This window comes from Portunus trituberculatus, chromosome 30, assembly GCF_017591435.1.
Source record: "Portunus trituberculatus isolate SZX2019 chromosome 30, ASM1759143v1, whole genome shotgun sequence".
NCBI classification, from domain to species: Eukaryota; Metazoa; Arthropoda; class Malacostraca; order Decapoda; family Portunidae; genus Portunus; species Portunus trituberculatus.
The window spans coordinates 9,522,750-9,546,749 of record NC_059284.1 but is presented as its reverse complement, the minus strand read 5'-3'; the positions used below and the strand labels follow the sequence as shown (position 1 = coordinate 9,546,749).

General features: G+C 40.7%; 3 protein-coding genes across 4 annotated transcripts in view; 1 reads left to right on the top strand and 2 right to left on the bottom strand.

Moving 5' to 3' along the window:
• LOC123510860 (leucine-rich repeat extensin-like protein 5) overlaps nucleotides 1–24,000 on the bottom strand; it is an 83,379-nt gene that overhangs the window by 23,086 nt on the left and 36,293 nt on the right. The window lies entirely within an intron of this gene.
• The window catches only part of LOC123510997, a 173,871-nt gene that overhangs the window by 115,031 nt on the left and 34,840 nt on the right, over nucleotides 1–24,000 (bottom strand). The gene's annotated exons all lie outside the window — the stretch shown is intronic.
• LOC123510996 (voltage-dependent calcium channel subunit alpha-2/delta-2-like) overlaps nucleotides 17,538–24,000 on the top strand; it is a 187,067-nt gene continuing 180,604 nt past the window's right edge. Inside the window, exon 1 of the mRNA XM_045266594.1 lies at nucleotides 17,538–17,595. The gene's annotated coding sequence lies outside the window, so the exon portion shown is untranslated. The remainder of the gene's footprint in view (nucleotides 17,596–24,000) is intronic.

The window sequence follows — 24,000 nt, the reverse complement described above, 5'->3', positions numbered from 1 at the left end:
TAACTTTCCCTTAGTGGTGAAATACATACCGCGTTTTCCTGTGGCAGTTTCTCGCCTCTCAATATATGCGATGTCTTCCTTATAGAGGGGAACAGAGGGGTGGCGAGGTACACAGCTGCTGGTATTCTCTCTCTCTATCTCTCCCTTTCTCTTTCTCTTCTCTCTCTCTCGCCGTCCACCCCAGCCAAGGTGATTCGTGAAAATTGCGTGCTGTGTGCAATTCGTGGGTGCGCAATGTGTGGCGCGCTGTGTTGTGTGTCTGCGCAGGGCGAAATGAGGATGTAGGGACGCTGTACTTTCTGCTTGTTGTTTGTCATGCAGTGGTGGTGATGGTGGTGGTGGTGGTGGTGGTAATAGTGATGGTGGTTTTAAGGTGATGGTTGTGTTACTTTAGCCTCTCTCTCTCTCTCTCTCTCTCTCTCTCTCTCTCTCTCTCTCTCTCTCTCTCTCTCTCTCTCTCTCTCTCTCTCTCTCTCTCTCTCTCTCTCTCTTATTTATTTAAACTTCAGGTACATGTTGCAATTTTGGCGGAATCCTAGATTTGACCGCTGGGATTATCTGTGGCTGTATAATATAATGCCACAATACCAACAGAATGTATGGAAATATTAAAGTGTATACAGAATTCCCCTCCTCTCTCTCTCTCTCTCTCTCTCTCTCTCTCTCTCTCTCTCTCTCTCTCTCTCTCTCTCTCTCTCTCTCTTTCTCCTTCGTGTGTTTGTTTGGGCATTTATTTTTTCAGTTTAGTATATCCTTCCTTTATTATTTTTTTTGTGCAGTGTGGAGGTCGTAATCTGCCCTCGTCGTTTATTTGTTTGTTTGTTCATCGTAGCAGGGATTATGGTGATTTTCTCGCGGTGTTCTCTCGTTACTGTGTTGTCGCTACGCATTACGTGGCTGTCGTTGTATTGTTTAACATCATATTGTGTGACCCCCGTGTGGTTTTTTTTTAATGGTGTTGTTAGTTTTGCATTGTTTGGCGCTCATGGCTATTTCGTTGCATGTTTTACGCCTGCCGAGTTTGCAGAGTGAAGTGCCCTGCGGTGCGTGGTGCATGAAGCTGTACCTCGTGTTTACAGTGTTTTATTTAACATTCCACGGCTTATAGCTCCGCGTGGCTTAGTGTTGCATGGCGGTGTTGACGCGGCTGGCGCTGATTCACGGGTTAATGTTGCGTAACAGACGATGCCTGCCTTGCTTAGTGTTAGTGGCGCTGAGTGGATAGGTGGGTGCGTGTGTCTGGAGGCGTGACACACGGCTGCTCCCACGACGGAACAAGCGTCACCACACTAACTCATTTGCCCTCCCCTCCCCTCCCCTCCCGTGACTTATTTGCCTTAATTACTTACTTGTTAGATATATTCTCCCCCGCGCTGGTTTAGGTGACATTTTGCACAAGCTGCCCTGAATCACAAGCCTCCTGCCCTGCCCTTGCCTCCCTTCACCTCCCCTCGCCTCCCCTCGCCTCGCCTCGCCTCGCATCCCCTCGCCTCGCCTTGGCCTTGTTTATAGTAACCGTGTTTGCACTTAAGTAAAAACTATAACCTCTCTTTGTGTAAGTTTGCCGTCAACTTATGCACATTTAACAGAAAGACTCGCTCCTTGCATAAGTTTACCGTCACCTTATCCACATTAAAGTTCAGAAATTCTCTCCGTATATAATTTTACAGTAACTTGATTTACATTTATTCAAAAAACATTCCTTGATTAATGCATTGATATTTCAGCGCTACAATAACAGGAAAAAATATGGAAAATCTTTTATTTTATGGGAAGGCCGGACTTGAAAAATAAATCATATATGCTCGTGTATATACTAACAGGCTTAAAACACTGCCAGCCACCAACTCACTCACTTCCTGCCTCGGTACAACTCTCCACTGAATGAACTTACTTTTATCTTTGCAAATTAACTCCTTTTTTCCCCCCATTCCCCGCAAGCAATTCAAGTTTTTCTAAATTTTTCCGCCCGCTGGCTAAAATTGCCTGTGAACTTTTCCCGCTGCGAGCGTTTCAGCGTCTAAATCCAGGTCTTATAGATTGATTGGCTCATTCCCAGCGCCATCTATTGCCGGGATGTGCCTCGCGTGTCTCGCCCGTTGAGTGACACTTTCACTTCTTAATAAAATGCTGCGGTGTTTCGGGGAACGGTGCACCCTAAGCGTTAATTACTGGTCTGGGAGTATTTTTGTGTGTGTGTTTGTGGTTTTACTTGATTATGTTGTGAAAAAAAGGTTGGCTAATTACTGAGAAAAATGTACTCGTAAGGGTGTTTTTTTTTCATTGTGTGTGTGTGTGTGTGTGTGTGTGTGTGTGTGTGTGTGTGTGTGTGTGTGTGTGTGTGTGTGTGTGTGTGTGTGTGTGTGTGTGTTTTGACGGTTTTGACTGTATATGACAATACTCGTTAGCATAAAAATTATCGACATCATTATCCCTTCACACACACACACACACACACACGTCAATAATAAGCCTCCCACTCAAAGCATTACTGCTAATCTAATCATTATCGACACCGCATGAAGGGACCCTCGTGAAAGGAAACCAGTAAAATGTGAAAATCGCCAATAGTTGCGTCCATTTGTGTGCACTGAGGCGCTTTGTACTGACAGACTGCTCGTGATGTAATAGCTGAGGGTACAAACAGTGGTGGGCACATTGAAAGCTTCCCTGGTAACTAAGATCTGATTGAATTTAGTGAGGTTAGAATAGGGAAGGTTTCGTTTGGTCAGGTTTGGCTGAGTTAGGTTTGGTTTGGTTAGATATGGTTAAGTTAGGTTTGGTTAGGTTAGGTTTGCTTTAGGTTAGGTTTGGTTTTAGGTTTGGTTTGGTTTAGTTTGGTTAGGTTTGGCTTGCTTTTATTTAGGTTTCAATACTGAGCGGCATTTTTACCTTGATTTTTTTGGGTACGATTCAACGATTTTTATTTGGTTAAGTTAGATTTGGTTTAGTTTGGTTAGGTTTGGCTTGCTTTACTTAGCCTTCAATACTGACACGAATTTTTACTATGATTTTTGGGTACGATTCAACGATTTCATTTGCATTGGAAGGGTTTGTGGAGATCAGAAGATTAATGACCAGAGTCTCTACTATTCTAATCCCAACATGTGTCTCTGAAGCTGCATGAAAATCGCCCAAATAGTAACCAGAGTGAATATGGAAACGCGTCATGGTACTGAAGGGGTTAAGTTACGTTAGGATAAGTTCAATTAATCATAAAAGAAAACTATATATGCGTCAGTCTAGTAAAAAAAAAAGAAGAGAAAAAAGTCAAGTAGAGAGTAAATTAATAAATCGGACAAAATAAAAATGAATGAATAAATAAAGAGAAAAGAAAATAACCTGTTCACTAATTTATTTTAATGATCGCATGACAAAGATATAAAAAGAAAAAAAAGAGAGAGAGAGAGAGAGAGAGAGAGAGAGAGAGAGAGTGGAAAAAAAGGTAGCAAGAAATGTATGTGGTGGTTTGGGTGTAGCGTTGGTGGTGGTGGTGGAGGTGGCGGAGAGGGCTGAGTGGTGCCGGCAGCCAACCATCAGCTGCGTCTTTCATCCCTCGTGGGTTCGTAAAGGAGACATTTTTACCGCCCCACCTCGCGTCCCGTTATACATGAGAACTTAGAAATGATAGCGCTCGTATTAAACAATTACCCTCCGTTTATCGCACTCGTGTGAAGAGGGATATAAATAAATGAAAAAAAGGGCTAATAAAACAAAAATAAACATAATGAGATGAAACTTTGGAGCTCTCTGTTTCTGTCTGGTGTTGAGTGAAGGCTAATGGCGATGCGCTAGTGGTGGTGGTGGTGGTGGTAGTAGTGGTGATGGTAGTAGTAGTAGTAGTTGTTGTTGTTGTTGTTGTTGTTGTAGTAGTAGTAGTAGTAGTAGTTATAGTTGTTGCTAATATTGTTATAATTTATTGCTTTTCTTTTTTTTTTTTCATTTCCCCTTCTTCGTGTTCTTGTTTTCCTGTCTTTTTATTGTTGTTGTTGTTTTTGTGGTTGTACTTAAAGTTGTTAGGAATTATTGCTCTTATCCTTTTCTTTACCTTCGTGTTCTTGTTTTTCTTCACGTTCTTCTTCCTATCGTAGCTGTAGTAGTTGTTTTTGTTGTTCGTGTAGCTGTCACTGTTATCGTCCTACTTCCTCATTGCCTTCCACGACACATGATAATATTCCCCACTCATAACAATCCTTCATTTTACTTCACACATTCATCATTCATGCATTTAGAGTGTCTTGATGTCTTGGTGTCTTGTTATCTTCTTTAACTTGGTGTTGTGGTATCTTGGTGTATTGGGTGTCGTTGTATCTTGGTGTATTGGAGTCGTGGTATCTTATCCTCGTTGGGAAAATCGAGGAGAGGGCGAGACCAGAGTAGACCAGCAAAGAGCCTCCATTTTGCTTCATTTGGTAAAGGTGTATGACCACGCCCACTAAGATAAGGGTCTCGGCCACCACCACCACCACCACCACTGCCAACATCACCGCTATCATCCTTGACTCTCTCTCTCTCTCTCTCTCTCTCTCTCTCTCTCTCTCTCTCTCTCTCTCTCTCTCTCTCTCTCTCTCTCTCTCTCTCTCTCTGTATAGGTTTATCTTCCATAGAGAGAGAGAGAGAGAGAGAGAGAGAGAGAATTTATCACTTATTATAAAGAAATTTTGTACCATTTTTTCTCCTTTTATTTCTTCCTCCTTCCTATGCCTTCTTTTCATCAGTATTCTCTCGTGCACCATATTCCTTCCTCCTTTAGCAACCCTTCTTTCCTCCCTCATCGTTCCCTCCTTCCCCTCGTGTTCGTTCCTTGGCTAGCACATTCTTCCCTTCTCTCCCTTCTCTCCTTCATCACTCCTCCTCTTCCTCTCCTTTTCCTACTTAGCCAATCTCCGTGATTTTCTCATTTTTCCCCTTCTTTCTTATCCTCCGTCTCTTCCCCTTTAATCTTTCGTCTCTCTCTCTCTCTCTCTCTCTCTCTCTCTCTCTCTCTCTCTCTCTCTCTCTCTCTCTCTCTCTCTCTCTCTCTCTCTCTCTCTCTCTCTCTCTCTCTCTCTCTCTCTCTCTCTCTCTCTCTCTCTCCTGTATCTCTCCCCCTCTCTTTCACTCTCTTACTTTCTCTAATCCATCTTGCTCCGCTCCCCACAACACACCTTCAGTATAACAACATGGGATTCAAAACGACATCAGTTAATCAAAAGGGATCCTTGTCACTAAAACCGCGATTTGCAACTTTTTTTCCCCCTCCGTGCCTTTGTAAACTGCGCGCGCAAGGGATGGATTCATAAATCTATACGGGGAAGTGTCATGTTCGGCGCGTATTAAGTCTGAGTTTTGCCTCGTGTTGTGTGATTTATGATTTTTGTATGTAGTTTTCTATCACTCCCTTCTCCCTCCCTCCCTCCCTCTCTCTCTCTCTCGGTACCGCTCTCCGTGTGGGAAAAATATAAATGGGAATGGAAAATGAGTTAAAAATGTACGTGTGTGTGTGTGTGTGTGTGTGTGTGTGTGTGTGTATGTGTGTATGTGTGTATATGTGTGAAACGGGAAGTCATGATGGCAGGGGAATGTATCATACACACATCTATTGAATTAAATGTAAAAAATAGTGCAAAAAAAGCAAACAACAGTAGTGCACTTATATATCCTGACAAAAAAATATATATGGAGATGGAGAGGAAACTGAAAACGATGAAAATGCAGTTTGCACAACAGCGCGGCGGGCGCCCCGGGGCTGTGCGGCCTGGCATCAGGTGTATCAACAAAAATTCCGCGAAAACACACAGGTGAACGGCAGGTAAGCGTGAAATTTGGGAGGCACTGAGAGAGAGAGAGAGAGAGAGAGAGAGAGAGAGAGAGAGAGAGAGAGAGAGAGAGAGAGAGAGAGAGAGAGAGAGAGAGAGAGACAGACAGACAGACAGACAGACAGACAGACAGAGACAGAGATCGGAAAGACAGAGGGAGTGAGCTATAGACAAATAGATAGGTAGATAGATGCATAGATAGGGTAGTAGATGTTAAAAAGACGGATAGACAGACAGGCAGGCGGACAGATAAACATAGAGACAAGTAGGTAAGTAGATAAAAGGAACCAATAATAGAAATAGACAAATAGTAAAGTAGACAGAAGTGCACAGAGACAGACAGACAGACAACCAGCTAGATGAACACGGAAACGGATATAGTCAGAGAGAGAGAGAGAGAGAGAGAGAGAGAGAGAGAGAGAGAGAGAGAGAGAGAGAGAGAGAGAGAGAGAGAGAGAGAGAGAGAGAAAAATACAATAAACATACGCACACACACATAAAATTTAGACAACGTGAGATTTATGCGCGAAGAAACGTGGAAAATATCAACAGACTGCAGCGAAGGTCAGATGTATTGAAATTAAATGGCAATATTAAAGTTTCAATGTAAATGGTTCTGCCAGTGCCTCTGCTTCTCCTGCACCTGCTTCATTTGCATACCCGGCGGGGAAACTTTATTCTGAGACAGCTTGAAAAAGGCATAACTCGGGACAAAAATAGCAGCAAGATTCTACCGATCCTTGCAGTAATAATAATAGTAAGCGTAATAAAAACTGAAGGACATACACACGTACACACACACACACACACACGCACAGGGAGAGGGAGTGAGAAAGGGATTTGACACAGAAAGACACACACGCACAGACACACACAGGGAGAGGGAGTGAGAAAGGGATTTGACACAGAAACACACACACACACAGAGGGAGGAAGTGAGAAAGGGACTTGACACTGAAACACACACACACACACAGTACACAGACACACAGGGGGGAGGGAGTGAGAAAGGGACTTGAAACAGAAACACACACACGCACAAACACAGACACAGAGAGAGGGAGTGAGAAAGAGACTTGAAACAGAAACACACACACACACGTACAGACACACACACAGGGGGGAGGGAGTGAGAAAGGGACTTGAAACGCACCCCACTTTTGGAATGGTTTAGATCTGTTTGTCATTGTTATTCATAGAGGTTGTATTTTTTTCTGGTATGTATCAAGGTTGTGGTCTCTTGTACTTTCGCCTGTGTGTGGTAGTGCTGTGTGCGTGGCGGGAATGGCTAAAGTGCTGAGTGATTGCTTCCTTGCTTGGTGGGTTGGGTGTAGAAGTAGTAGGAGCAGTAGTAGCAGCAGTAAAAGTAATAGTAGTGGTTGTAGTGATAGTAGTTGTAGTAGCAGGTTGAGAAGTAGTGTTCCTTGCTTGGTGGGTTGGTTGTAGATATAGTAGGAGCAGTAGCAGCAGCAGTAAAAGTAATAGTAGTGTTAGTAGTGATAGTAAAAGTAATAGTAGTGGTTGTAGTGATAGTAGTTGTAGTAGCAGGTTGAGCAGTAGTACTTGGAGATTCAAATACGTAACTCGTCATAAATCTTTTGTTGTAGAATTTTACAATAGAAAAAGCTACAAATAGAAAGAAAACATAGAAGTAGCAAAAACAGACAGCTGGCAGCCCTTCCCCTTTGAAGTTTTATTTCCACATCAAACGGGGTCAGTGGGATGAATCTTATTTGGTTCTATTCTGTTGCTTTATTTTATTCTTTCTTTTACGATTTTTTTCTCCCATTCCTGGCCCGCCTCTTAGCACGTGCCTGGCCGGGAGAGCTGCGTCAGGATAGCAGACACTAACACCACCGGCGCGTTAGGACTTTACACCTTTCTGCTGAGTGCTTCCTGTAAAGAGATTAAACCCTGAAGACTCAACGCGTAATCTTGCATATTCTGGGTGTCACTGACGGATCTTGCTGTTTATTCCTTTCCCTTTTATTTGTATCATCTCTCATCTCAGTCACTAACCTCTCTATACCCGAACTCAGATATTATAAGGAAAAGAAAATGGGGAAACCTGTCATTATTTTCCATTCATTGATTTTATTATTGTTCTTACTAATGACTGACTGGCTAATTAACGTTAATCTACTCCATACTTACCTACCTAATGAAGCGTACCCTCCACCTTTCCCTGTCGTCCCTTCAATCCTTCCCCCCACCCCGCCTCTCATGAACAGCCTGTCAGTGTGCAATACCCAATTGGCGTAAGGCTTCCGGTAACGAGGGCAAAATTCGTGTGTGATTTAAATACCTGTTTAAATTTTATGAATGAAGAGACGGCCCTTATTTTTTGTGACAGCTGAGTGTTATTTATGCCAAACCCGCCTGTCTGTCTTTTACCTGCAATATGTCACACACACACACACACACAGAGAGAGAGAGAGAGAGAGAGAGAGAGAGAGAGAGAGAGAGAGAGAGAGAGAGAGAGAGAGGGAGAGGGGGCATGGAACGACAGGCTTAAAAGAAGAATAGTAAGAACTCATGTAAGAAATTAATTAACACTTGAGCTTAAAGAAAGAAGGAATAAGAGGATATGAGAGAACGTTACACAACTAGACAGACAGACGGACGGACAGACGAACAAACATAAACTCAAGAAAAAAGAGGACGTGGAGTTGAAAATTAAAAAAGAAATGAGAGAAAGAAAGAAGAAATTAAAGAAGAAATGAGAGAAAGAAAGAATACGACAGAAAAAAAGTGACAGACAGACAGACAGACAGACAGACAGACGGACGGATAGACAAAGAGGTTGGTAGACAAAATAGACAGATAGATAAATAAACAAATAAGTATATAGATAGATAGATAGACTGACAGATAGATGGATGGATAGAAAACAGATAGGCAGGAGGACAAATAGATAGATAGATAGAAAGATAAATAAATAGGTGTATAGATAGATAGATAAGATAGAAAGACAGGTAGACAGAGATAGATAGATGGAGGAATAGAAAAGCAGATAGGCAGAAGGACAAATAGATAGATAGATAGATAGATAGATAAGCAAATAAATGTATAGATAAATAGATAAATAGAAAGATAGATATACAGACAGATAAATGAATAGATACAAACACAGATACACACAAACACACACACACACACACACACACACACACACACACACACACACACACACACACACACACACACACACACACACACACACACACACACACACACACACACATACAGTGACACACACACACTCAGACAGGAAGGCAAACACGGGTGAACGTTTGGTACAATAACTAATATATGAATTCCTGTTCGCGCCGGGCCACTGCTCTCCCCGGCGTCGCGAAAGCTAACTTTAATATCTTCACTGCCGGAAACTGGAGCGGGGCAGGGATGAACATTAGGCCGGGAGTAAGAAAACACCTTGCTCACTCTCTCATTCTCTCTCTTTTTCTCTTTTCTTTTTCTTTTCACACTTCAATAAATTTCTCGCAAGATTCGTTTTAAAGTTTTCATATTTTTTTGGCTGTTCTTTTTCCATCGGTCAATATTTCGTTTTCTTTTTTGTTTTCTCGTGTTTTTTTTCAGTGTTTTCCTTTTTCATTTTGTTGTTTATTAAGTCTTGATTTGCTTTTCACTGCTGTTTGGTTTTGTATCTTTTTTTTTCTTATTTTTTTCTATTTTTTTTATATATTTTATTGTTGTTTTGTGCGAGAATATATTTGTTTTTCATTTTCTATTTTTTCAGCTCCATGTCCGTATTTTTTCATGTATTTTTTTTTATCTTTTTATTTCGTATCTCAACCGCTCTTTCTATATCTGTCTGTCTGTCTGTATGTATGTCTCTGTATGTATGTGTGTGTGTATGTATGTATGTCCTCACCAGTCTACCTGTCAGTATTTTTGCTTTTATTTCTTGTTTTTGTATATTTGTCTGTCCAGTTATTGTCTGTCTGTCTGTCTGTCTGTCTGTCTGTTTGTGTGTCTATCTATTTATTTATCTGTTTGTTTCTGTCTATCTGAATAATTATCTGCACCCTCTCTCTCTCTCTCTCTCTCTCTCTCTCTCTCTCTCTCTCTCTCTCTCTCTCTCTCTCTCTCTCTCTCTCTCTCTCTCTCTCTCTCTCTCTCTCTCTCTCTCTCTCTCTCTCTCTCTCTCTCTCTCTCTCTCTCTCTGTGTGTGTGTGTGTGTGTGTGTGTGTGTGTGTGTGTGTGTGTGTGTGTGTGTGTGTGTGTGTGTGTGTAATTGTATAAATGTGACTGCGTGTTTTCAATATTCTTCGCTCTTTTTCGGAAAAGATTCCTACTTTTACATTTTGTGATTTCGTATTTTTTGTTCACATTTTATTTACTTGCACTTTTTTTTCACTTCAGATTTGTGTTGAAAGATGAAAAGGTTTGTGATTTTTATTTTGGTTTTCTATTATTATTATTATTATTATTATTATTATTATTATTATTATTATTATTATTATTATTTAATGGTTAGTTTTAATGGTGAAGGAAAATCTGTAGTTTTCAGTTTAGAAGGAAAATTTTGGTGTTGAATTCGAGTAACATTGAAAAAAAAAAAAAATGAAAAATCGTGAATTGAAATACTGTCGAGGAAATCCAGATGAGAAATGAAATGAAAAAAAAAGAAAAACAAGAAGGTGAAGGGAAATACTCTAGTTTTCATTTTTGAAGGTGGAAATTTTGAGGTTTGAATTGAAATAAACGTTAGGAGAAAAAAAAACTTGAATGGAAATACGATCGAGGAAATCTAGAATGAGAAATGAAATAGAATAAACCAGAATGAATAAATAAATAAATTAATGAATAAAAAACAAAAAACACGGAAGGGGCCATGACGAGGCAGATAAACACCAAACAAACACACACACAAACACACAAACGAAGCCAACACACGAAACAATCTACCATGAAAACTCAAACTGAAAGAAATCTGATTCACGCTTGCATAACCAACACACACACACACACACACACACACACACACACACACACACACACACACACACACACACACACACACACACACACACACACACACACACAAAATAAAAAAAAAGATCAAATAAAACTGGACTAGAATATTTTTCCCTCAAATTTTTTCTCTCGAGTTTACAAAAGCATTCTAAATTAAATAGTTTCCTACTGATGGTTCCCTCCAGCGCTGCATTTGCAAGATTGAGACCAATTTCCTTGATCATGCAACCTGGATTTAGCACGATCACTTCCTTCTGTATTTCCAGGTCGTGATATCGCCAGTGAGAGAGAGAGAGAGAGAGAGAGAGAGAGAGAGAGAGAGAGAGACTTGGCATAAGGTGGAGAGATGCGGAGGAGAGGTTGACTAGGAGAAGTTTGGATAGAATGGAGAAGAAAACGATAATCTTGATAGAGAGGAAAAATAACGGAGAGATTGTGAGGGGAGCGAATAGGGAAGAGATGATATTGATAGTGGAGAAAAAGAAGAGGGAGAGAGAGAGAGAGAGAGAGAAGGAGACACTTGGCATAAGGTGGAGAGATGTGGAAGGAAGGTTGACTAGAAGAGGAGGGAGAAGAGGAAGAGGTTTAGATAGAAAGGAGAAGAAAACATTGATAATTTTGAGGGAGAGGGGAGAAAATGAGAGATTGTGAGAGGAGCGAATAGGGAAGAGAGAGAACGAGAGGGAAGAGAGAGCAAGTAAGTGAGGAAAGAAGAAAACGTTGGGAATTTTGAGGGAAAGGAAGAAAGTGAGAGGATGAAAGGAGAGAGAACGAAAGATGAGAGGAAAGAGAGAGCGAGTGAGCATTAGAAGATTAGAAAGAGGGAAGGAAGGCAAGGTGAGGGATTGTGAGAGGAGGGAGAGGGAGGGAAAGCTGCAAGGTTGGGTTTGGGGAAGAGGAGGAGAAAGGGGCCGAGTGAGAGGAGAGGAGAGGAGGGAGAAATAGGGAGAGGGAAGGAAGAGTGAGAGAGTGAGCGGTAAAGAGAAGGACTTTGAGAGCATATATGTAAACAAAAATGTGTGAGAGAGAGAGAGAGAGAGAGAGAGAGAGAGAGAGAGAGAGAGAGAGAGACTTCATAGAAAGGAGAGGAAGGAACAGGGAATTAATAACTGACAGGGAGAAGAGAGGGAAGAAGAGAAAGAAAAGGAGAGACAGAAGAAAACTTGGGAAAGGAAGAGGAGGAAGAGGAGGAGGAGGAGGAGAGGAAGAGAAAAAAAGTAGTAAGGAGAGGTAGGAAGAAGTAGTGGGTGAGAGGAAGAGAAGACGTGGAGGAAAGATAGAGGGAAAAGGAGAAAGGGAAGGGAAGAGAGGAAAAACAGAAAAAGGAAGAGGAGCAGGAGGAGAGGAGGAAGAAGAGGAAGGAAAGAGAGGTACGAAGGAAGTAGTGGGTGAGAGAAAGAGAATATATGAAAGGAAGACAGAGGGTGGGAGAGAGAAAAGGAAGAGAAGAGAAGGAAAAAGGAAGACAGAGGGTGAGAGAGAGAAAAGGAAGAGGAAAAAGGAAGACAGAAAAAAGGAAGACAGTGTGGGAGAGAGAAAAGGAAGAGAAGAGAAGGAAAAAATGGAAAAGGAATTATAGAATAGAATAAAAACAGGAGAAGAGGAAGAAAAGGAAGGAGAGGTAGGTAGAAAGTAGTGGGTGAGAGGGAGAGAGGGGAGAGAGGAGAGGAAAACATAGAAAAGGAAGAAAAGAGGAAGGAAAGAGAGGTAGGAAGGAAGTAGTGGGTGAGAGGAGAGAGGGAGAGGGGAAGGAAGAGGGGGAGAAGGGAGAGGGGAGAGGATGAGAGGGGAGGAAGGAAAGATTCAAAGGATTTTCTTTTATTACGAAACGTGTCACGGAACATTCACTTTTTGGACGGTTTTGTCTGACATTCGGCTCTCTCTCTCTCTCTCTCTCTCTCTCTCTCTCTCTCTCTCTCTCTCTCTCTCTCGTGGACACTTTTTTTTGGTATATTTATTAGCAGATCTCGTGTTTATTTCAATGTTTGTTTGTTTGTTGGATCCTGTTGTTGTTATTTTCACTTGTTACTTTTGTTTTGACATCCAATTTTTTTTAGGGTGAAGGGCGACAGAGAAGGGGAAGGGAAGGGAAGGAGAGGAGGGGAGGGTGAGGTGAAGAGGGGGGAGGAGTAGGGCAGGGGGGATGGAGGGATATTGAGTGTTGTTTTTTTATTGTCTGTTATTTATGGCGAAATGTGTAATTTTTAATCTTTTTTCCATATACTCTTTTTTTTTTTATCCTTTTGTGAGGTTGACTTCATTCTCGTGGTGGTGGTGGTGGTAGTAGTAGTAGTAGTGGTAGTAGTAGTAGTAGTAGTAGTAGTAGTAGTAGTTGCTGTTGTTGTTGTTTTGTTGTTGACTGCAGTAGTTTCAGATTTCACATTCACGCCTCATATTTGTACCTTTATGTGCGAATGTGACTCTCTCTCTCTCTCTCTCTCTCTCTCTCTGGTATTATTGTGCCTGGGTCTAGCATGTTTGGTCTAAGCTGGAGCTGTTATCGTGTTATTAGTTATTGTTATTGTTGCTCGTTGTGTTCTTGTTGTTCTTGATTTTCAGCTTTTTTTTTTTTTTTTGCTCTCTTCATTAATGCTGTTATTGTTGTTGCTGCTGTTATTTTTGTCGCTATTTCTATTATTATTGCTTTTTGTTTTTTGCTGTTGCTGTTATTGGTATTGTTATTGTTGTTCCCACTACTACTACTACTACTACTACTACTACTACTACTACTACTACTACTACTACTACTACTACTACTCCTCCTCCTCCTCCTCCTCCTCCTCCTTTTTTTTCTTCATCTTCACTATAACAACAACAACAACTACTACTACTACTACTACTACTACTACTACTACTACTACTACTACTACTACTACTACTACTGTACCACCACCACCACCACCACCTCTTCAGCAGGCCCAAGGACGTGAGGAAAAAGGAAGGAAGGAAGGAAGGTCCGGATGCATTAGTGATTAGGAAAGGCGCGAGGTAATGTATCCGAAGTGACCTGAAGGAGGGGCTGGTGGTGGTGGTGGTGGTGGTGGTGGCGGTATCGATCGATGAACACTAATTTCCAAGTCCAGGTGCTTAGCCGCTGCGCCACGGGGCTTTCCTGGGAACTGGCTGTCGTTTTGGTTCCGTCATGGCGTTGTTTTTTTTATTCTCCTTCCTCTTTTCCTTTTTTTTTTTTTTGGCGGGAAATTCTTAACCCCAATTCTTTCTTTCTTCTGCCTCTTTTTTTCGTGTATTTTTTCTTTTTTTTTTGATCTTGTGTTTTCCCTTTTTGTGGTGGTGGTGGTGGTTGTGGTGTTGGTGGTTTTCGTGTGTGTTATTGATGTGTTTTTTTCCTTTTTTCTCGTCTTCTGTTTTTCCCTTGTTCGCTTTCGGTTGCTCTCTCTGTTTTGTGTCGTATCCTTTCTTTCGTGTTTTTTGCTTCCATTTTTCCATCTTTCATTATTCCTGTTTACTCCTTATTCATTGTCTTATTTTTCTCTTCGCTTTTTTCCTTATCTTCTTTTGTTGTCACTTTTACCCTTTTCTCCCTTTTCTCTTAATTTTCTTATCTTATTTTTGTGTTTCTCTTTATCTTCACTGTCTGTCTTTCTTCAATTTTTCTTAATCTTCCTTTTTTCTCTTCCACCTTTTATCAATTCTCTTCGTTTTCTCTAATTCACTTTTTCTTACTGTTGTCTTTCTATTTTTTTTATTTTATAACACTAGTTTGGAAAATATTGAAGATGTCTGCTTTAGTTTTTTTTTTCTTCCATTTCCTCTTCTACTTTCTGGTTTATTCTTCTCACGTACTGTTTGTCGTGTTTTTCTCTTTTTCTTTCATCTCTCTAACTTTATCTTGACTTTATCATGGATCTATTTTCTTATTTCCCTTTTTTTTATCATTTTTTTTTAGTTCTTTAGTTTCTCTGGTAAAAAAAAGTTTCATCTCTTTTTCTATCTACTTTGTTTCTTATTCTAACATACTTTTCTTTTCTTCATTTGTATCTCTACCGATTCCTTTTTATTCTTACACTTTTTCATTCAGTTTTTCCCACGAGGTGTTTTTAAGATACCTTCACTTTTCTCTCTTTCTCTCATATTTTCGTCCCCTTCCCTATCACGAGTCTTTTCCAGCGTAAGTTAATTTTTGTTAATTAAACGAATTTGGCGAGTTCTTGAGTTTTATCTTTGGAACAGTGGCGACCCAGCGTGGGAAACTTACTCTTCTATTTGTCAGTAAACCCACAAATGTAGACTTGAAATATTTATTGTGTTTACTAACAAGTTTATATTCTCTATAGTATGATTCTTCTGTCTTTTGTGTTTTCCCTCACTCTTAAATCCAACTAAACCGCTGACAAGGAAAAAAGGACACGGGGAAGAGAAAGGACATGACAACTGATAGATTAAGAACAGAAAAAGAAGCTTGAGGAAATAAGAGAAGCTGCAACAAATTCTTACAGGTGGCAGTCAGTCTATAGAAGAAATGGCAGTCTCTATCAACCCATTAGCCCCCATTCATAACTTTGTGTGTTCTGGCTATTTTCCTCAGTTATCTCTTGTTTCTTCTTTCTTTTTCTTTTCTTCTTTCTTTTTTTTATCTATTACTTCTGTTTACTATTTTCGTTGTCTTCCTTATTTCTCTTTTTTTTTCTTTATCCTCATTTTTTCTTTCTCTTGTGGTTCTTTTTTCTCTGTTTTCTCATGTTTCTTTTTCTTCTTTCTTTTCTTTTTTTTTTCGTCTTCCATTACTTTTGTTTACTTTTTTCATTGCCTTCCTTATTTATCTTTTTTCCTTATTCTCATTTTCTTCTTTGTCTTCTAGTTATTCTCCTCCGTTTTCTCTTATTTCTTCTTTTCCATATTTTATTTTTTTTCATCATCCATTACTTCTGTTTACCATTTCCATTGTTTTCCTTTATTTCTCTTCATGTTTTTCCTTATCCTCATTTTTCTCTACTTTTCCCATCTTCTTTTTTAATGTTCTCTATTGATTCCAGTCTAAAAACCTGTATAAACCATGCTAGTCTCTGTCCATCCACCATCCTCGTCCATAACTTTGTCTAATCTTCCAAAGTTCCCTATTGACTTGGCACTAACAACATGATTACCGAGTCTACTCCAGTTATCTACCGCTCTGTTTGACAACCAATTTCTTCCTATCTTTTTTCAACGTAAACTTTAGCAAGCCTGGATCTCCATTATTTCTTGTCCCATCTTGATTACTGCCCCCCCGGTGAGGATTTTGTTCATTTGACCTTTGCAATATCCACTGTATCACTTCAGAAACCTCCAGTAGATTGATACACGAATCAACACGAAGGAGAATATAGCTAAAGGTTCTCAGATAGATTGACATATACAGCAACACCAGAGAGAGAGAGAGAGAGAGAGAGAGAGAGAGAGAGAGAGAGAGAGAGATTTGTTGGCCCTTAACACAACTTGAGTCTGTATGTAAAATAAATAAATGAATAAATAAGATGGCAGGTGTTCATAGTGGCGGGATTCGAAGTGAGTGCTCAAGCTTACCACTACGCCACCGCTCCTCTGCCCCCAGCGCTCTCTCTCTCTCTCTCTCTCTCTCTCTCTCTCTCTCTCTCTCTCTCTCTCTCTCGCTCTCTTGTTTGTTTAAGTTTTTTGTTTGTTTTATCTGTATGGAGATTAAACAACCATAAAGATAAATTTTCTGAACAAACTGTGAAAGGGAACGTGTCGGTTTTCTGTTTTTCTTTTCTGTCTGTCTGTCTATTTGTCTGTCTAACTGTCTGTCTGTCTGTCTGTCTGTTCGTCTGTCTGTCTGTCTCTCACATATCTATCTATTGTAATTATTTTTTTTATTCACTTCTGTAACTTTTTTGCCTATCTTTGTATGTATGTATGTATGTATGTATGTATGTATGTATGTATTTCTATCTTTTTCTTCTATCTATATGTATATCTGCGCATTTATCAGTTTATTTTATCTATTTATCTTCCTTGATTTGCCTTGATTTCTCTCTCTCTCTCTCTCTCTCTCTCTCTCTCTCTCTCTCTCTCTCTCTCTCTCTCTCTCTCTCTCTCTCTCTCTCTCTCTCTCTCTCTCTCTCTCTCTCTCTCTCTCTCTCTCTCTCTCTCTCTCAGTTAAGTACGTTTGATGTACAGTAAGTGCTCTTGAAGATTTAAAAGTTCCTCGTCGCCTTGTGGGACTCTTTTTAAACATCATCTGCTTACATGCTTCAAATATTTAGTAAAACACACACACACACACACACACACACACACACACACACACACACACACACACACACACACTCTCTCTCTCTCTCTCTCTCTCTCTCTCTCTCTCTCTCTCTCTCTCTCTCTCTCTCTCTCTCTCTCTCTCTCTCTCTCTCTCTCTCTCTCTCTCTCTCTCTCTCTCTCACTCACATTCGGTTGGTAATCCTCTCAGGTGTTTTACGTGAATCGAAAGCTCAGGTGACAGATTTCTCACCTGCTCTCGCTTCACACACCTGTCCCACATATCTGTCCTTAATACACCTGTCTTTCATATGTCTGTCTCTTTGTCTCTAAACACCGGTTCCTTTTGTCACCTGTCCTCACACACTTGTCCCACACCTGTCCCCTTCTTCACACACACACACACGCACACGCACACGCACACGCACACACATTGGGGCGTCGCATCAAAATAAAATCGTTATCTATTTATATTCACACCTAACTTTTATTTTATTAATTTTCAGGTGGCTGCCTCGCGCGCTGGGGGAGTCGTAATTTTCATAGAATATTTGCATCAGTCCTGTATAAGCTGAAAAAGAGAATGGTTTGTATTATGTAGGTATTTTTTTTAATATTTCTAGGGGAAGATAGCAGTAGTGGTGGTGCGGAGGTCAATGGTGTGTGTGTGTGTGTGTGTGTGTCTGTGTGTCTGTGTGTCTATCTGTGTGTTTTAATTGGCAAATATTTCTCTCCTGTCACCATGATTTTTTTTTCTATACTTGTTTTTTTTTTTTTTTTTTTTTTAGTTTTTAGGGTAAAATATCAAAGTTGCGAATGAGTTTTTAGTATTGTATCAGTTTGGGTAGTGTGTGTGTGTGTGCGTGTGTGTGTGTGTGTCTGTTTGTTTGTCTGTTTTAATGCCATGTGTCCAATGACCCAATTAATTATACATAGAGGCGGACCGTGTGTGTGTGTGTGTGTGTGTGTGTGTGTGTGTGTGTGTGTGTATGTACGCGCGTGTGTGTGGACCCACATCCGTTTATACATCGCAGGCTATCCATAGAACACATAGAACTGCAGCATGGCGATTAATTAACCACTCCCTTCCTATTCCCTCTCTTTTTCCTCTCACTCTCACTCCCTCCTTTCGTTTTCTGTCACCTCCCCTTGCCGTCCATTTCATTTTTTCCTCCTACCCGATTTTCTTTTGCCGAACACTCCCCGCTTCCTTTTTTCCCAGCCGTTTCTTTCTCTTCCCGGTCCAACAAGTGAATAAATCAGTCTAGCGCCCTTTGCCTCGAGCCCCGCAGACCTTCAGGACTGTACATTACTTCAGCTTAAGGAAGGGAAGCCGTGAGTGTCTGGAAAGGAAGGAAGCGGCCACTGTCTTACGCAATAGTATAAGGAGGAGGAGTAGGACGACGAGGGGGAGGAGGAGGGCAAGGATTAGCGGAAGGAAAGGGAGGGGTAGTGAGAGGAAGTGAGTTGTTTATGATAGTAAGAGGAAAGGATTGGAGTAGGTGTGGAGGGAAGAAGGAGCAGGTAGTGGTGGTGATTGTGGAGGAGGAAGAGGAGGAGGACCACAGGACTGAGATGAGAAGGAAAGGTGAGAAAACAAGATGAGAATGAGAAGAGAAGAAGAGGAGAAGGAGAAGTAAAAATAAGAGGAAGAAGAGGAAAATACGAAGAGGAGAAGGAAGACTACAGGAGTAAGATGAGAAGAAAAGGTAAAAGAACAGGACAAAGATGAAAAGAGAAGGAAGAAAAGGAGAAGTAAGGATAGAAGGGAAAAGAGGAAAATACGAGGAGAGGGAGGAAGAGTAAGATAAGTAAGAGGAAGAGGAGTAAAAGGAGTAGGAGGAACATGAAGCAAAAGAAAACGAAGAATGAAAGAGAAGTTAAGAAAGAAAGAAGAATTTTTACTTTTTGGCTTGGTGTGTGTGTGTGTGTGTGTGTGTGTGTGTGTGTGTGTGTGTGTGTGTGTGTGTGTGTGTGTGTGTGTGTGTGTGTGTGTTAATGGGGGGAATACCTGGAGCAAGTTATTGAGAAAAAAAGTGAGGGAGAGAATGGCAGGTTTGGGAGGTGAAGAGAAAGGAATGAAAAATGAGAAGAGAGAGGGAGCGTGGCGGGAATGTAAGGGGGAAAGGAAAGGAATGTGATAAAACTGGGTATTTAGAGACACAGATAAAAATGGGATTGAGTGTAGAACGATTGAGCAAGAGAGAGAGAGAGAGAGAGAGAGAGAGAGAGAGAGAGAGAGAGAGAGAGAGAGAGAGAGAGAGAGAGAGAGATGTAAATTAAGGAACCAAAAGGGAGAGGAGGAGCGAACAATTTAAGGATGAAGAGACGGGAAGAGGGAGAAAAGAAGGAAGATGAAGAGAGGAAGAAGGAAAAAATGACATAAATGAAAGGAGACAAAATAAAAAAACAAAACATGACAGAGAAGATCAAAGAAAGTGAAGCAGGGAAGCGGGAAGATGAACAAATAAAAGCGAGAGAAACAGAGAGAAAGGAGAGAGAGAGAAAAAAAACTGGTTAATGAAGTAAGGAAGCAGCTAGAAAACAAGAGATTGCAAGGAACGAAGACCACCAGGAGAAGAAAACGAAAGCCTTATGCAATATTTAAAACAGCTTCCCTCCTTTGCAACACGCGAGGTCACGTGTTGGGCGAACCGCGGCGCTTTACGAGGGGGCAACCATGGATCCAGCTACCCGATGGCCTTTAGCGGGGCTGGCTGGAAGGGGGCTGGTATGATGCTGTGGGTTTGAGTTATACCAGGAAAAAAAAAGTGATCCAGGGAGTAGAAGGGAAAAGCAATATGTAAAAGAGGTGAGGATGGAAAAGGGGAAAAAAATGTTGATGGGGTAAAATCAATGACAGGGGATCTGGAAAGGGACTGGAAGGGTATTGGAATGCTTATGAAAGAGAGGAAGCCATTAGGGACAGCAAAGCAAAAAAAAAAATGTAAAAGATATGAGAATGATTGAGTGAAATGCATGACAGAGATATGGGAAAGGAGTGGAAGGTGCTGGAATATTATGGAAAAAGGACGATGTAAGAGAAGTGACACTGGAATAGGTATGAATAAAATAAAAAAAAGTGTAGATGGAGAAAAATAACGACAGGGATCTGGAAAAAGGGCTAGAAGGGGCTGGGATACTGAAGGGAGAAAGTCATTAGGGACATTACAAGGAGAAAAAGGAAAGTGTAAGAGGTTAGCATGGAAGAGAAAAGGTGGTGATGGGATAGAGAAAGAATGACAGCGGCCTGGAAGGGATGAAATGTGCTGGAATACTCTGGAAAGAGATGAAACCATGTGAACAGTAAGAGGAGAAAGAGAAAGATTAAAAAAAAGTGAAAACAGAAAAAAGAAGAGCGATTGGGATTTGGAAAAATGCTGGAAAGGTACTGGAATACTGTGGAAAAAGGAGGAAGTCATATAGAGAAGAGGAAAAAAGGAAAATGGAAAAAAATACAAAGAAGGGTAGGTGATGATGGAGAAGAGTGACAGGAGTCTGGAAAGTGCTGGAAGGAACTGACATGTGGTGGGAAAATCGAGGGACAGACAGTAGGAGGGGGAGAGAACGTGTGAAGAGATGATGGGGGGAAAAAAAGTATTGATGGATCTTTCTGCTGGCTTTTGATAGGGTTGGAAGGGATCTGAAGGGCCGAAATTATATCAAGGAAAGAGATGGGTTCGTAGAAACATTAGGAGGGAGGACGGAAGATGAAAGCCGTGGAAAAAATTTGAATAAGAGAACAGGCAGCGTGGCACCCTGGAAAAACATGTCCATGGTTGTATAAATGAGACATGGAGAGTGAAGGGAAAAAACAGAGGGGGAGGTGAAAGAAGTAGCAAAATAAAGAAAAGACAGGATAAAAGCATAGACAGTCTGGAAAAGGCCTGAAAGAGGGAACTTGGTCATGGCAGTTTAGGTGAGACATGGAGAGTGAAGGAAAAAAAGAGGCGATAAAGGAAGAAATACAAGGAAGAGAGATGCAAGATGGCCCTAAGGGAGTCAAAGTACAGACAAGGGACTGGAATGGGGCTGGAATGGGGGCTGTCTTATGGGAGAGAGCAAGAAGGGACGAAGAGGGAGAGTGGAAAAAAAAACCCAGCGGAAAAACTGAAGTGGTGAGTGAGTAAAAGAAGTGACGAGAGACTGGAAGAGGTTGGAAAACTGGACAAGCTGACAGGAGAGGACAGTGAGAGGGCTGAAAGGGAGAAGAGGAGGGATAAAGAGGCGTCAAACCGAGAAGGAAAGTGCTGAAAGTGCTGAGAGATACAAACTGGCCTAGGAGGAAAAGAAGAAAGATAAAGTTAACCTATTATGTACTGGACGGCATTTTGACAACGAGTTTTGGGTATGATTAGACGATTTTATTGACATTAGGAAGGGTCTATGGAGGTCAGAAGATTAATGGCCCACAGTCTTTACTATTTTAATCCACACTTGAGTTTCTGAAGCTGTATAAAATCACAAAATAGTAACCAGAATGAATATGAAAACGCGTCATGGTACTGAAGGGGTTAACGTACTAGACTGTTGATGTTCTTGTTTTTTCACGTGACAAGGAAACCACAAAAAGAAAAAGAAAAGAAAAACAATCACGAACAAGTCTGGAAGTGGTTGGAAAGATAGTTGACATGATTATAAACGGAAATAAGCATAAGGAAAGAATGAGAGATGGGAAAAGACTGAGAAAAGAATATAAATGGCTGAAAGACACAATTTGGCATAGGAGAAAGTAGGAACGGATCTGGAAAAGGCTGGAAAGGAGGTTGACATGAGTAAGCGATATAAACATGAGAAAGTTAATGAAAAAGAGAAAAGAGTAAAAAAAAAAAAACATAAGACAAGTAATGAAAGAGAAAGGAGAAGTAAGAAAAAGGATAAAAAAATGTTGAGGAAAGAGACTGACATGAATTTGAAGCAAGACAGACATGAGAAAAATATGAGAGAAAGAGAAAGAGAGAGAAAAAAAAAGTGAATAAAAAGATGGAAAATGTTGAAAAGTATAAGTTAGACGAAGAAGAAACCGAATTTAAAGGTCACGAAGAGAGAAGGTCATGGTAAAGAAGTGCCAACGAAAAGATGTTAGAAGGCACCAGGTAGAAAAAGCAGAAGGGGATGGAAGACCTGGAAGGGACTGGGAGAGGGCTGGAGGGAGGGGACTGGGAGGGGCTGGAAGGGCTTAGGGGCTAGTAAGGACAGGATAGTGGCTGGCAGGGGGTGGGGAGGAAGGTGTTGGAAGGTGTTATTAAGAGAGGACGAGAGGTGGTGGGGGCCAAAGAGAGAGAGAGAGAGAGAGAAGGAAGAGGTATTAGTGGGGATCTGGGAGAGGGTAGGGGGGGTGTGAGAAAAGTGGTGGAAGGGGGGGAGGAGTGGAGAGAGGCACGTTTACTACCTCCCACCTCCCTCCTCCACCTTCCTCCACCTCTCCTCCTCCTTCCTCCACCTCTCCTCCCTTCTTTTCATGGAGGTGTGGTGTGGACGGCCAGGTGGAGAGGGAGGGAGGGGATGGAGGAGACAGTGGTGGTGGTGGTGGTGGTGGTGGTGGTAGTTTAGGGTAAGTCTATAATAACTTGATGGCTTGTTTGCCGTGGTTGTTTCAAGAGGATCAGTCCTTCTCTTTTTTTTTTTTCCTCTTTTTTTTCATTCTGTCCCATGAGGCGAAGCGATTTTTCTTTTTTTTTTTTTTTATATACGTCGTGGTGGTGGTGGTGGTGGTGGTGTGTGTGTGTGTGTGTGTGTGTGTGTGTGTGTGTGTGTCCTGCTAGTTAGGGTGAGCGGTGAGGAGCTCCAGGCATTTTTGGAACCTACAGTAGACAATTTTTTTTCCTTTCTTTTTTTTATGTAGAAGAATAGTCACCTCTTTTTCTCTCCTTTTTTTTCTTTCTTTTTTTTCTTATTTATTTATTTTTTTTACGGTAATGTTCTGTATTTTGAGGTAGGCAGTAATTTAGAGCTGGTGTCTCTGAGGTGGTGGTGGTTTTACACACACACACACACACACACACACACACACACACGAGATATTTGAGTGAGAAAAGTATTTATTTATTTATTTCTTAGTTTTTTTCTCTCTTCGTGGGTACAATGAAGGTTTAAAAAGGATACATTTAGATCCTCACACACTCAGCGCCACTCACACTCTCCCTTTGCTTTTTTGTGAGTGCGTACGTGACTTCCTATAAAGGATATGTTTAAGACCTCGGGGGGGACAAGGATACTGGCTAAGAAAAAAAAAAAAGACGAGAGAAAAAAAATATGATCCCTTTTTCCGTTGCTAAAAAAAAGAGAGAAGGAAAAACAGACATTATGGAAAGTAAAAATAAAGGAAATTAAGTTGTTGATGTTCTTGTGGATAATGGACAAGGAAAAAAAAGAAAGGAAAGGAAAAAAATAGCAAGATTGACTGACCGTTTGTAAAAAGTGGAAGGAAAACAAACAGAAATAAAGAAAAGCTATTGATGTTCTTGTTTTTTTCACGTGATAAGGACAATGAACAAAAAAAGAAAGAAAAGAAAGGAAAAAAAGCAGGATTGACTGACTGTTTCTAAAAAGTGGAGGAAAAAAAGAAAAGTTGACTGTCTTGTGTTTTTTTTCACGTAACAAGGAAAATGAACAAAGAAAAAAAAAGAAAAAAACCCCAGACATTACCGTTTTTAAAAAGTAGAGGAAAAACAAAGACAAAAGTAAGTTGTTGACAGTCTTGTGTTTTTTTCACGAGACAAGAACAATTACGAAAAGAAAAAAATAACTGACCTTTTCTAAATAGTGGAAAGGAAAAAACAAAGAAAATAATTAAGTGAATCAATGAAGTTGTTGATGTTCACTTGTTTTATCACGTGACAAGAACACTGAACAAGGAAAAGAAAGGAAAAGAAGAAAAAAAAGCATGATTGGCCTGGAAAGTGGAGGGAAAGCGAAGAAAATAAAGAAAAAGGACAGAGAAAATGAAACTATTGAGCTGTTGATGTCCTTGTTTTTGAGGCGACAAGGA